The 12785-nt window shown below is 36.4% G+C and overlaps 1 protein-coding gene across 3 annotated transcripts in view; it reads right to left on the reverse strand.

Moving 5' to 3' along the window:
- The window catches only part of CRPPA (CDP-L-ribitol pyrophosphorylase A), a 107583-nt gene that overhangs the window by 33701 nt on the left and 61097 nt on the right, over positions 1–12785 (reverse strand). The gene's annotated exons all lie outside the window — the stretch shown is intronic.

The raw sequence follows: 12785 nt of genomic DNA on the forward strand, positions 1-12785 counted from the left end.
TGCTGACAACCACTATGGGTGCTGGAGCCCTGCTTCTCAGAGGAGTGGCACCACTGCTGACCACCACTGCTTATGGAAGTAGAGATTAACTGTCAGCTCCTGCTTTGTGCATGCGCACTCACACTCCTTTGCTTTTCTTTTGGATAAACGTAAACTGCCTTATCACAGCCCACAATTCTGTGTTGTTTTTTCCTCCACCTTACTCTCTCCTGTGTCCAGCCAGGAAGGAGAGTGATAGAACAGCTGGGTGGGCGTCGGGCATTCAGACAAGGTGAACCCACCACACCACCTACAAATTTACCAGGTCATATATCTAACATTAGTAATCTGCCTTATCTCCCTTTGTGTTCCTGAAAATGTGCATGTTATTAAGTATTGGCTGCTACAATAAGCTTCTCTTAAAGATGCATTTGCAGTACAGCATAACAAAATGGACACACAGTTTGAGAGAAAATATGTCACAAAATCCTTTCCTATCCTAAAATATCTCCCCTCTTAGACTTCTGCTCCCTAATAGGATTCTAATAATATTATGATTTTTTTTCCTTCCTGACGGATAACATAATGCTTAAAGAATGTTTTCAACATAAAATATTTTATCTATAACAAGCACAGCATGCTCTGCTTACATAATTTGAAAATACTCTGAATACAAACTTTTCACTGGAAACCTTCCCATACAAATTTTGAGGTAACTAGATCTTTCATACCAACCACTGTAGAAAAGGTTCTGAAAAAATCAAAATCGGCAAGGTTAAAGTTCAGAATCTCAATATTTCAGTCTCTTTGCAGCAATGTAATTATTTTTAGGACATAATCATTTCAGTGTGTTTATTAATCAGGAAGCAAAATAAAAGTTATAATCCTGACTAATGCAAGCATCTGGAGCATTTTATGGATAGTTTTAAAAATTCAAGAAATAAAACCAAATTCTGAAACACTAATACCTTTGCTTCAGTTTTTTGTCTGCCCAAACACAATGTTTTAAGGGCAGACTCCTCCTCAGCTACTGCCACTACTTTTCAGAAACGGAATCCAGAATATTTTATCTCTGCTCTGGGTAACTGCATCATGTTTTGCCAAGTCGTCCCATACTTTACAGAACAAGGACTTAAACCTCTAAAAGTTATGTTGCTATGTAACATATACATCTAGTAGAGAAGAGAAGAGAAAATGTTTTAATTAAAATTTCTTATTTTCAGAACAAGGAAAAGCTGCACTGACCAGCAGTCAGCACAAGAAATGGAGCTTCAGCCTGACCCAGAGAAGGTGGTCATTGAAAGAAGAAATTTAACTTTTACAGAAGGCACTAACACCCCCTCTGCCTACAGAGCCAACATCAAAAGAGGTCATTTAGTCTCTGCTTCCAAGGAAAAGGCACATGCTATCCCTCTGACAACACCAACTATTTTGGTTCATGAACTCTATGAGCTTATAATGATCGTTATGCCGTAATTCCATGCAGAAATCTTTGTGCCTTGAACACTGCAAGCACAGAGCACGCTTTGAGGACAATAATCGAAAGCCGAACTATGGAACTGGTAACTGATATAGCTGAAGGAAAGTTCTGAAGTAATTTTACCTCATTTTGATTAAGGAAAGATTTCACAGGACAGGGAGAAGCATCTAAAATTGCACAGCTCAAGGAGCAAGTAGCCATAAAAGTTGGTGTGTAGTCAGCCTTACAAAGCATACATCATTTTACTGCCATTGTTTAAGTAGAAATCACACATTATCTCTGTCTCTCAGATCTTTTGGTAAAATTTTGCCTACAAAATTCAACATCTGGTCTGCTAAATTTAAGCACAGAACACTAGAATTAAATATGCAAGTGAGAGACACTTGACGACATAGCTGCGTAAGAATGAAAAGACTGAGTCAGGGAAAAAGTTGAAGGCACAGGCTCTGCCAAAAATGCACACTCGTGCTGCTGCCAGTACCACATAGGTTGAATAAAATTCAAATGTAAACAATCCCATTTTTTTAAAATATTCAGCTTGCTGGAAACTTCAGATATCAAAACAGTTATAAATCAAGCAGATTTATTTAAGTACATTGCAAAGTAATGGGCCATGACACTTAGTAGAAAGTAAGACTTCTGAGCTGATGAGAAAGTACACTGTAAGGCTTGGGAAATAGTTAAAATATTATTTAGAAGGATGAATAAGAATTGGCTTAGAAAAGCAAGTGCTCAAAGAATGTTTTTAAATCAAATATAATGAGTTCAGACTGAACATGCTGGAAAATCTATAATGGTGATATTTTACAATTAAATTCAATTAAAGTATCTGATAGGAAAACAACTTCCAGAAAATACTTCACAACAAAATCCAGATTAAAATCACTACCCAGTGGAGGCTTCCGATACCCTGAGATTAGCTCAGTTGGTTAAAACTTGGTTGTAATAATGCCAAGGTCATGGGTTCAATCCCCTGTATGGTCCATTGACTTAAGAGTTGGACTCGATGATTCTTGTGGGTCCCTTCCAACTCAGAATAGTCTGTGAGTCTGTGATAATCTGACCTCTGTTAAGCCTAAATCCATGCATTTTCATAGCTTAAGAGAACAGTTTAATCTAACTTCAAATGCTCTGTATCTCACAGCCTTGAGATATGAACATATTTTCATATTAAGATGCTCCAAAACATATTTAGGTGAAAACCAGCAGAAATGTTTAGAGACTTAACATTAGTGAGACAAAGTTGCCACAAGATTTGCTTCTGTTATCCTTAAATGATAAAAAATAAATAGCCCTCAGCAACCACAAGCTAATAGCAGAATGCACTCAGAGATTGTTCTGGCCTTATGACTGGTGAAGAGAAACAACATATATTTATCGGCTGTAAGTGAATTTGTTTGCTTGTCTCTCACTTGGACTAGATGCTGCTTTCAGTAAGCTCTGTGAGCTGCTTGGTATAAATACAGGTAAGCAGTGCTGAAGGAGCAAGGGCATGTTTGGACTTTGAATGCAGGAACTGACTGGATGAGGCAAGTGACAAACGAGAAACCATGGCTGACAAGGGCACAAGCATGCGGGGATCTGGCATAAGAATGTTCTCTCGTCCTTTCCCCATAGAGATAGACAGAAGATGACTGGAGACACTAAGTACCTCCCTTCCTAGGAAAGTCTAAGAGAGTTGGGGTTCCACTCGGAGAAGAGAAGGCTCCAGGGAGACCTTATAGCAGTTTTTCAGTACCTAGAGGGGGCTTGTAACAAAGATGGGGACAAACTTTTTAGTACTGCCTGTAGCAATAGGACAAGGGGGTTAATGGTTTTCAACTGAAAAAGGATTGATTTAGATTAAATATAAAGAAGAAGATTTTTACTGTGAGGATGGTGAAATACTGAAACACGTTGCTCAGAGAGGGAGTTTATGCCTAACCCCTTGAAACACTCATGATCAGGCTGGACAAGGCTCTGAAATACTTAAATTAACTTAAATTGGATAAAATTGGATATACGGAAAGAATTTAGAGGTGCATATATGCTTGCCCTGATCTGATTCCCTCCTAGGCATTTCCAGGTGATTGCTGGACACAAGACAATCACCTAGATAAACTTCTGATCTGATCCATTATGGCAATCTTTGATAGCACTACATTATACCCCAAAGAAACACAGGCCTAGGATCTATCAGCACAGATTCTTCCAGAGGAAATGGGTGACATAGTGGTACAAATCTGAAAAAGGCTCAAGTGCACAAAGGAGCTACTAGGATAGACAGGATATCATTCGGACCTGAAGGCTGTGAGTAGGCTGGGAAGTAAAGGGCATTTTTCATTGTTGACATTACATGGCTTTTGCCATAAAATGTAATATCACATATTATTTTTATATACTCCAACACTGGGTATGTTCCATAATGGATTACTTTTATTTGAACTATCTGATATAAGCAACAAACCGGATTTGGGGCTTAGTATCTCAAATCCGTATAGAAACTTCAACCACAGGCTTCCAGCCCTTCTAAAGCAATTCCCCAAAGTCAGCCTGAGGCTGGATTACCCAATTTCTGTTTCTAAATAGTAGGAGAGGGTGAAAGAGGAAATTAATACTCTTACTATAGATTTGATGGTCACTGCCTCTGCTGTCCAAACTTTAGGCACTACCAGACCATGAGGATTGCAGCAAAAGTCATAGAATGGTTACATTCGCTACAATTTACAGCTTGAAGGGAATTTCTTCTTGTGTTTAAAAAGCGTCCTAGTTGAGCAGGAGGAACCAGTTGACACTGTGTGGGGGTGATCAAAACTGTGTATTCTACCCCCTCCATTCATTCCCCAAGGACAATGGGCCATTAGCAGCAGCTGCCCAGGGAGTCATTATCACCTTCACACTCAGCCTGAGGGGGAGGAGCTGCTAATGGGCCATCAACAGTTCAATACCCCCTGGCTCCCAGAGTTAATCACCCATTGTGTGAGTCCCCGCCCAAGGGGAGGGACTGGGTGCTCCCTGAGGGTACATAAGTGGTGGGTAAGAAGACTTTGATAACTTCTCATCGGATCCAGAGGAGCAGCAGGACCTCGACAGGAGGAGATCACTGCTCTCACCCAGACCACAGCCCTTGCCTGCACCAACAGGTTTTTCATTTCCTTTTGCTCTGGACTTGGGGGAGCCACAGGGGTCTCAGCACAAGGGCAAACAAACCCCCTTAGGTTTGTGCCCCAGGACACTGGGTTATACTGCTGGGTTTTTGTGAGTTGAAAGCAATTTCCCTTTTGTGTCAGTGTTTTTGTTGCAATACTATTATTAAATTTTAGGTCTGACTTATAATCTCTCTCTCGTGGTGAGTTCATTTCCCCTGCTGGTTCACCTTTAAACCAGCACAAAAAGTTTAAGAACTTAGTAAGTTTACATGGTCAAATACAATGAAAATGAGCTACAAACCATGAGGGAGTCAAATAGTTGAAAGGGAAAGTTACACGGCATAGTAAAAAAAAAACCTAAATTAAGGCACAACTGATATCTTTACCATTGGATGCAAACAAATTAATGGAGCAGAAATTACTGATCTTTATCTATAGAAACCCTAAATTCCACAGAACTGTTATGTATCTTCACCATGATTATTTAAAATGTGCAAGAGAACAGAAAACACATCTTTCAGAGATGACTCTACAGTAAAATAACAATCAACTTCTATATTCACTAGCCAAGCTAGCACTGACTTTATATGAGTTTAATACTTTCTCTATAAAACTAAATTGCATTAAAACTTGTAAAAGTTATCTGAATAATTTTAGCCATATTTTTGATTTTTAAAAAGTGCATCCAAAATACAAAAGCTCATTAGAAAACTAACACAACAGCAAGTTGTTAACATTTTCAAAATGGTTCCTCAGCATACCTAATCATTTTAGTAAGTTTATTTGTTATTGTTTTGTCATCAGACCTATGACAGAAGAAACAGGTGTATTTTGTACCACAAGGGAGTAACTTAGTTATGGGCTAAATGATGCTTTTAGGGGACAGCATGGAAGTCAGGTGAGAAGACTAATTTTTGATGCCCAGTTTAGACAGTGAAAGAGTACAAGCACTGCTTTTTAAGTCAAGAACTGCAGCACTAACACCTCCAAAGTTCAACTGTCCAAAAACAGATACAATAGATTTCATAGATTTCTATTAGGCAAGCTAGCAATGGAAAAGTTAAAAGCTGTTTGTTTGCAAACAGAGTTTTGTGTCGAAATTCTTTCATCTTAAATGTTTATATGTTCTCACTAAGAGATAGCAGGTCAACAACAAAGCTTTCATAAGGAAAAAAAAAATCAGAGTAACTCGTACTAACAGATTTGAAGATGAAACTCGGATTTGACGCTCATAGTATTTGTTTTTGCAAATGGTTCCAATTCAATGTTTATTTCCTATTACTTTAAAGTATCTAGAATAATTAATACTTACCTACTTTTCTAAGTTGCTATATTGTACATTACATATTTTCCTTGCCTCTAGGAAGCTTGGCATTTCACCTTAAATTGATTTGTTACCTAATTCCAGTCCATACTATGAAGCAATTTTAGAGTAATATAGTTTATAAAATTAAAATATCTACAAAAGAAACAACTGGCAATGTTTATTGCCTAACATTGCCAGAATGGATGAACTGGGGTGTAAGAGCAAGGATGTTTGAAGACCATTTTATGAAGACAGGAACTTTTAAGACATATCTACCTGCCTTAATCATTTTTGTTGCCAAACTGATGGTAGGACTCCGATTTCTCCAATTATAAGTTCAATAGCTGAAACAAGTCTAAAAAGGTCATGTGTAAAAGGCATAAAACATTAACCTCATCATTTTCTGTGCAGCTTGTTAACTCCTAGAAGTTGTAACAGCAGAGACAAATTGAGCTACTTTCTGACCTTTCTCTGATAAAAACCTAAACAGTTCTTTAATAAAAACCCAAAAGGTTACCAATTATTTTTCTTAAAATCTATCCTCATCAGACTGGAAATTTGGCACTGCACTGCAAAGTTAGTTTGTGGAAATGCTTCATTTGAATGCCTTTAGTAGAGCTGCACAGTTGTAATGAATCCACTAACTTGTTACTTGTTTTGGCTAGAAGAGAAGGAAGACTTCAGAGAAAACAAGAAAAGGCAAGAGAGAGAACAACAGAGGAAAAAAGGCAGCAAGAGAAAACAAGCATTCAAGGTAGACACGTTAAAACGCTGAAATAAAAGAATAGCAGTCCCAATTCATTGATCAATATGATCCAGTATCAAGCTTCAGGATATCTACTACAAGAAGCAGTAGTACAGCCAAACAGCTGTGCTTCCCATACAGGGTGTTGCAAGAAAAAGTGAGATTGCAAGGTTCTGTGTTTATGACCTTTCCTGACTCAAAGCCCAAAGTTTAACCAACATTTTGGTAAATGTTGAACAAATATATTTCTTAACTGACTCGTGCTATGGAGACATCGTTTTAATTTCTTGACAACCTTTGAATAGTGCAAAAAAGATGCAGAAGGCTTATTTGATCAAACAGATTTTAGTTCAAAATACAAAGCCATCTACCTTGTTTGTGGCAGAAAAAAGTATTCACACATTTATTTCTGTGGGACTACTCAGCTTTCTGTCTTTCAAATGATGCCGAAAGGGTTTTTGTTCTGATTTTCACATTTTGTAGATTTTAGGAACACAGTAGTTGTAGATTTTTAGAGGGTTAATATTTCTAACAGTTTAATGCCTTTCTATCACTACCCCTGTCCCAGAACAGGGAGCTCAAATTCCTTTAGTTAATTAATCTTGTTTAGACTCCTTTCCAAGGTAAAGAGCTGAAGGATATCAGAAGGCCTACAGAATGAAACATAAACATAGGTCAGAGTGACCCAAAAGCCAGAATTGGATGAGCTCCAAGAGACCTTTGTGTGCCTGAGGAAGAAGAGCTGATGAAGACAGAGGGTCCTGACGACCCCAGACCCAATTCCAGGGGGCTGGACCAGGGGTGGGACTGGGGCTGGACTGAGAAATGTGTAAAGCAATGATTGGAGGGATCTTATTATAAAAGCCATGGAAACAAGAACTAAGACACATGCATGTCATCCTGTATTCCTGTGGGCTGTAGGCCCTGTGTTATTAAAGGACCTTTACTTTTTATCTTACCCTACACTAACGCGGCTCGAAGTCCTGTTTTTGGGGGGAAGGGTCATTCACGGCAACACAAACATTAGATTTAGAACTGATTTGCTGTAGATAAGTAGTATAATCATCTAATTGACAGAAATCTTAGAACTTTTAAACAATTATGATACTAATATTATAGAAATAAATTATGATACTAATATTAAATTATAGAAATAGAAAAATTATAGAAATATGTTATGTGAACAGGCAGTTGTCACAAATAGTATGACTAAATCTATATTTAAAAACTGTGCTATTTTCAGAAGTCCTGTATTTTCCTGTAGTTTATTTCAGAAGTCAGTGATTGCAAATCTTTTCCATCATGTCACTTCTACCTATTACAAAATATTCATTAATGGCAGACTACAGACAGTAGTAATAATTAAGGACAAAATAGTGTCCAGCCTCCATAAGTATCAATCTCTGGGTTTATGGGTGAATGACTGGCTAGAACTTTGTATTAATAAACTTACAGATGCTGATTTCTATGAGGTTACTTATCTAGAAAATTTCAAACTGATTTAGTTTCCCTGTCTGTCCCAAACTCTGTGGAATGAAGATCGCTCGGGCTAATCACACATTTGTAAAATTTTCCGTGATGAAAGGGTGAATAGACCATAGGATTCTGATACTTTGAAGTTCAGTTTTTGACTCTGGAAAATACTAGAGAGTAATTACTTGGCCCTAAGGAATTCTATGAATAAATTTAGGTTCCAGAATGAATACAATCTATGATGTCATTGTAGCTGAAATAAAAGAGTGCCATCTTGGGCGGGGATGGGGGGGGAGGGGGGGCAGGGAGAAAAAGGAGGTCTTCAGGCAGCATCCCTAATAATTTTAATCAGATTGCAATCATTTGACCAATTCAATGATGATTATTAAATGAATTAAGAAGCATGCAGGGGTCATGCAGGGCACGACTCATTTGTTTTTAATGAGTTTTCAAAGCTTTAGTTTGTGATCTTACTTCAATTGCCTTTCAGGCTTATTATCTCACTACTACTTGCCAAACCACCTTCTGCTTTGTGGATTACGCCCGTTGGGGTTGTGTTCCCTGTTTTGAGAACTGCTGCCTTAATGTTTGCACATAATACCATATCAAGTGATCTTATATTAAAAAGAAACCATAAATGTTTACTTTTAGGGTTTACTGAATCAGACAGAAAACACTTTCAGCATCCTAAGTATTTCTTGAGCTGTCAAGCACACTGTAGATGAGCCTCTTGTTTTCAAAAAGTCTTTAAGGTTCCAGTAAGTGTCCATCCAGCATGTTTACATAAGAAATCACCCACAGTTCAGTTTTCTTTTAGTCTCAAGCACCTTCATAAAAATTATTCTATTGTGTCATTTGTCTCTTTTTAATGTATGGCCAGTAATGTTTCTGGCTGTAATTGAATAGTTCCTTTATCTTAATCAAACAGAATTTTCAGAGGCAAAATTATTTGGGGTCCCCTTACCCCAGGCAAGCCTTAGCACGTGTTTGCTGTTCTGACACAACATTCTGTCAGTTGACTCTCTGAAATAGGATTATTTTAAATTAATACAGTTCCATAAGCAAGATATATTGATATTATTTCCACATTTTAACACTTCTGTGGCTTCCTCTGACCATCCAAATGTGCTTTATTTTGGATGATCACTGTTCCTTTTTATTCTCTGTGAAAAGTAATAAAGTTATTACTGAAATCTACAGACCAAGATTTTATTACTGTAACCTTTACAAGATGCTGAATTTGAGCTCCCATGCTAGGAAATGCTGCTTATATGTTCTTTTTAAGTGAGATGACTAATTTTTGTAATTTGGTTAAAAGACATTACTATTTTAAAAGGGAGATGAGCAGTAAATAAACAGTATCTTTAAAACTATTACTGTCATATTTAAGCATAAACCCATTCACTACCTAGGATATGTTTAAAGATACCTACACATGTGTGTGTGAGATAAAGGCCCAAGTGCACTACTACTCCATTGCTCAGAACATGGAAAACAAATTACTACCAAATGCAGCTGAGGTTTTCTCCCAAATCTTGTAGTTCAAATGATATAAACAAATGACTTTAAGATTAATGTATTTCCAGCCCTGTATAGATGCAATGATTTGATATTATCTTTCATATTCTTCGGGGTTTTAGCAGCTCTTGACTTCTAAATAAAATGTTGTTTATTTAAGAATAACTCTGCTTCTTTTTATAGGCTTTCCTCCTAATATTCAGAATTTTCTGTTCTGCCTTACATCCTACTAGACCATTATTAAAACAAAGATCCTTATTTCAATATAGAATAGTACCATAACAGTTGCTGCCATTTTCAAGGTGAACTACTCAATAAATCAAAGCAGTTGGTATTTCACTAACATTTTCATCAACATATGCCGGTAACATCTTCCATAAAAAAACGTATTTTTCACCCTACTTTTAATTGACCTTGTTTATCAGTCATTTCCTTCAACTGATCTGAGAAATCCTCAAAAACTAACTCCCTAAGTTCAGACTCTGGAATTTACTGACTACTCTTTTCCCCTTTGTATTTTGAATGAATAAACTATTTCTAACATTGCAGGTCTGTTAGAGAAAAGAAAAAAAATACAATTAGTTTCATAAGTGAATTTTAAATTATCAGTATTTTCAGGATGTAAAGTTATTATGTGGATCCAATCTTACTATTAATATCAGTAATCTGGTATTCCACACATGATGTTTACAAAAGAAATAACTATTTGTGTACCAGCTTATGCACTCAACTTTGAGCAAATGAAAGGTATAAAGCAAGTCATTTATACAGCACATTAAAATATTTTCCTTTAATTCTCCTGACTTGCTTCTTGGTCTATCAAATATTCATAAAAATACTTCATATCTTTTTCTAAATACCAAACTAATACTGCATTTAAGAAGTGAAAATAAAGACTCATCCTTTTTCTTAGAACTCCTTTAATGTCAACAAAAAAACACTCCTTGGTTCCAAAAGCATTTCATTTCCAGTTACAAAAGATTTTTAAAGAACTTATATATTGAAAAAATATTTATTTCAATAAATTTGCTTTTCTAATGTGCAGTCTGAATGAGTGCCCTCATATTCTTTTATACCAACATATCATCACACCCATTTAATCATATAACCTTTCTAAATGTAACATAATTTCACATCGTATTACCACGGTCATGCATCTCAGTAGATGTCTCATTCCTTACATTTCCTCTCTGTGTTTGAATTAGTAAATATGTCTATCAGCTGTGTATGTCCGGTAGTAAGGATATAAACCTGTCAACTAGAGGGAAGCTCCATGAAGTTATCTGTCATCACTCTTTTCCTGAAATAAACTATTGGTTTCCAGGACTTCTGGAAGGCAGATAATGACAGAAGTTATTGAACAATAAGCTGAGTATCCTGCATTACAGTGGCAGGTGCTTTTTGTATTTCCACTTCTTCTGGACCCCCCATCATGCCTGTATGAAATTTACCTTTCCATCTGCAAGCATGGACTGTGCCTATTAATGGCTATTACTACAAATGACATTTGTGACTCTCAAAAATCATGTGTTGGACTTAAAAGCCAACAGAAAATGTTTTAAAGATGTATTTTCATATAACAAATTGCTTTTGTTAGCAGTCTCTGTTTCACCCAGACCTGCAGTAAAGTTTGGGTTATGTCATTTCCAGATTTATATGTCAATTCTTTCCACAGGTTTTCACTAGAAACAAGTATATTCTTTGTAGATCTGTAGCCAAAAGAAAACCTGATACGTATGTCAGAAACATACATATATACTATCAAAACACTGACAAGCAGGAACTCAAGATTCTATCCCTGTCTTTGTGAGTAGGATGTGTTTTAAAGCCATTTTTAAACACAACAGATAGCTACAAGTAGTTTTCTTAGTCTGCAAAGTGTTTAACTCCAATTAATACTTTTTCCACACTAATAAATTATGACTCTGCCTGCAGTGATCTTAAATAATGATTCCAGCTTTTTATTTTCAAAAAAATGGAGGCAGCACTCTGCTGCAATTCTCTTACCACCAAGGATAAAAAAGACATCTCGTACATGCCACTTAATATTGAAATGTTTTGGTGCCATGATCATAAAAATTTACTGAAAATCTAAAAGTTCCTCCTTTTTTTTACAGTCAGCTTTACTAACTGTTGCTATCCATATATGTCTATCTGATGAACTTGCCTATAAAATCATATAGATACTTAATGAATTGTAAAAGGAAATATTGTAGTTCCACTAAAGCAGTATTTTTTCAGTGTTACTTTCTACCATGATAAGGTGCCTCTTAGAGCTCTTTCCAACAGTTATTCAAATGTTTCTTACCAAAGGAAGCCAGAATTCACTCTGGAAAAAAAAATGGGGTTTGATAGTACCAGAAAGAAGACTGAAAATTGTTGTATGCCCCTGTATGTTTTACAAACAAGAGATAAAGTAATGTCATATAATAGCAATATTCATATTCTGTTGGCATAAAAAGTCCGGAAAAGCCTAAACTGATAGGTGTTGATACTCATAAGCTCTTAATAAAGCCATAGAATTTGAAGTGAAAATCAAGTGTTTGGTAAATCAGAAAAAGTTACAAAACTATAGCCATATTAAATCTATTAGATATAAACCCAAACTCCTAACTCAACTGAAAAAGAATCAGTTAAGATTACATTTGTTCTTTTTGTTAAAATTTCTATGGAATATCTAACTTACTTCTTCCTTCACTCCTGACTGAGTTAAGAAGCTGCAAAACTCTATCTGCACTGGAGGCAAGGCAGCCCATTCTTCTGGCTGACAGAACACGTTTCCCAGGCAAAATGGTTTATTTTAAATAGCTTTCGTAAGTACAAAGGATGCTGCAGTGCTAACTCTTTTTGCCTCCAGCTGAGGCAATTTGCTGCTATTACAGACACAAACACTGTTTGTTTCAACACCTTCGTTCCATGCCCTTCCTGTCCCCTGAATACCAAACGCTGTTTTGATGAGGGATGCAAAATACTGCAGAACCACTGATTGAATGTACTTTTACTATTTCTTTACATTTTTATTGCTACAAAAAGCAAGTTTCAAAGTAGAAAAGAAAAGGAGTCCTGATGTTTTTATGTGCTTCTAAAAAATGTTTACCATTTATTCCTCTAAAATCAAAAAGCCTACATTTTTGCCTATAACTACAGGCTTGTCTG

The sequence above is a fragment of the Pithys albifrons genome, chromosome 7, assembly GCF_047495875.1.
Source record: "Pithys albifrons albifrons isolate INPA30051 chromosome 7, PitAlb_v1, whole genome shotgun sequence".
NCBI lineage: Eukaryota > Metazoa > Chordata > Aves > Passeriformes > Thamnophilidae > Pithys > Pithys albifrons.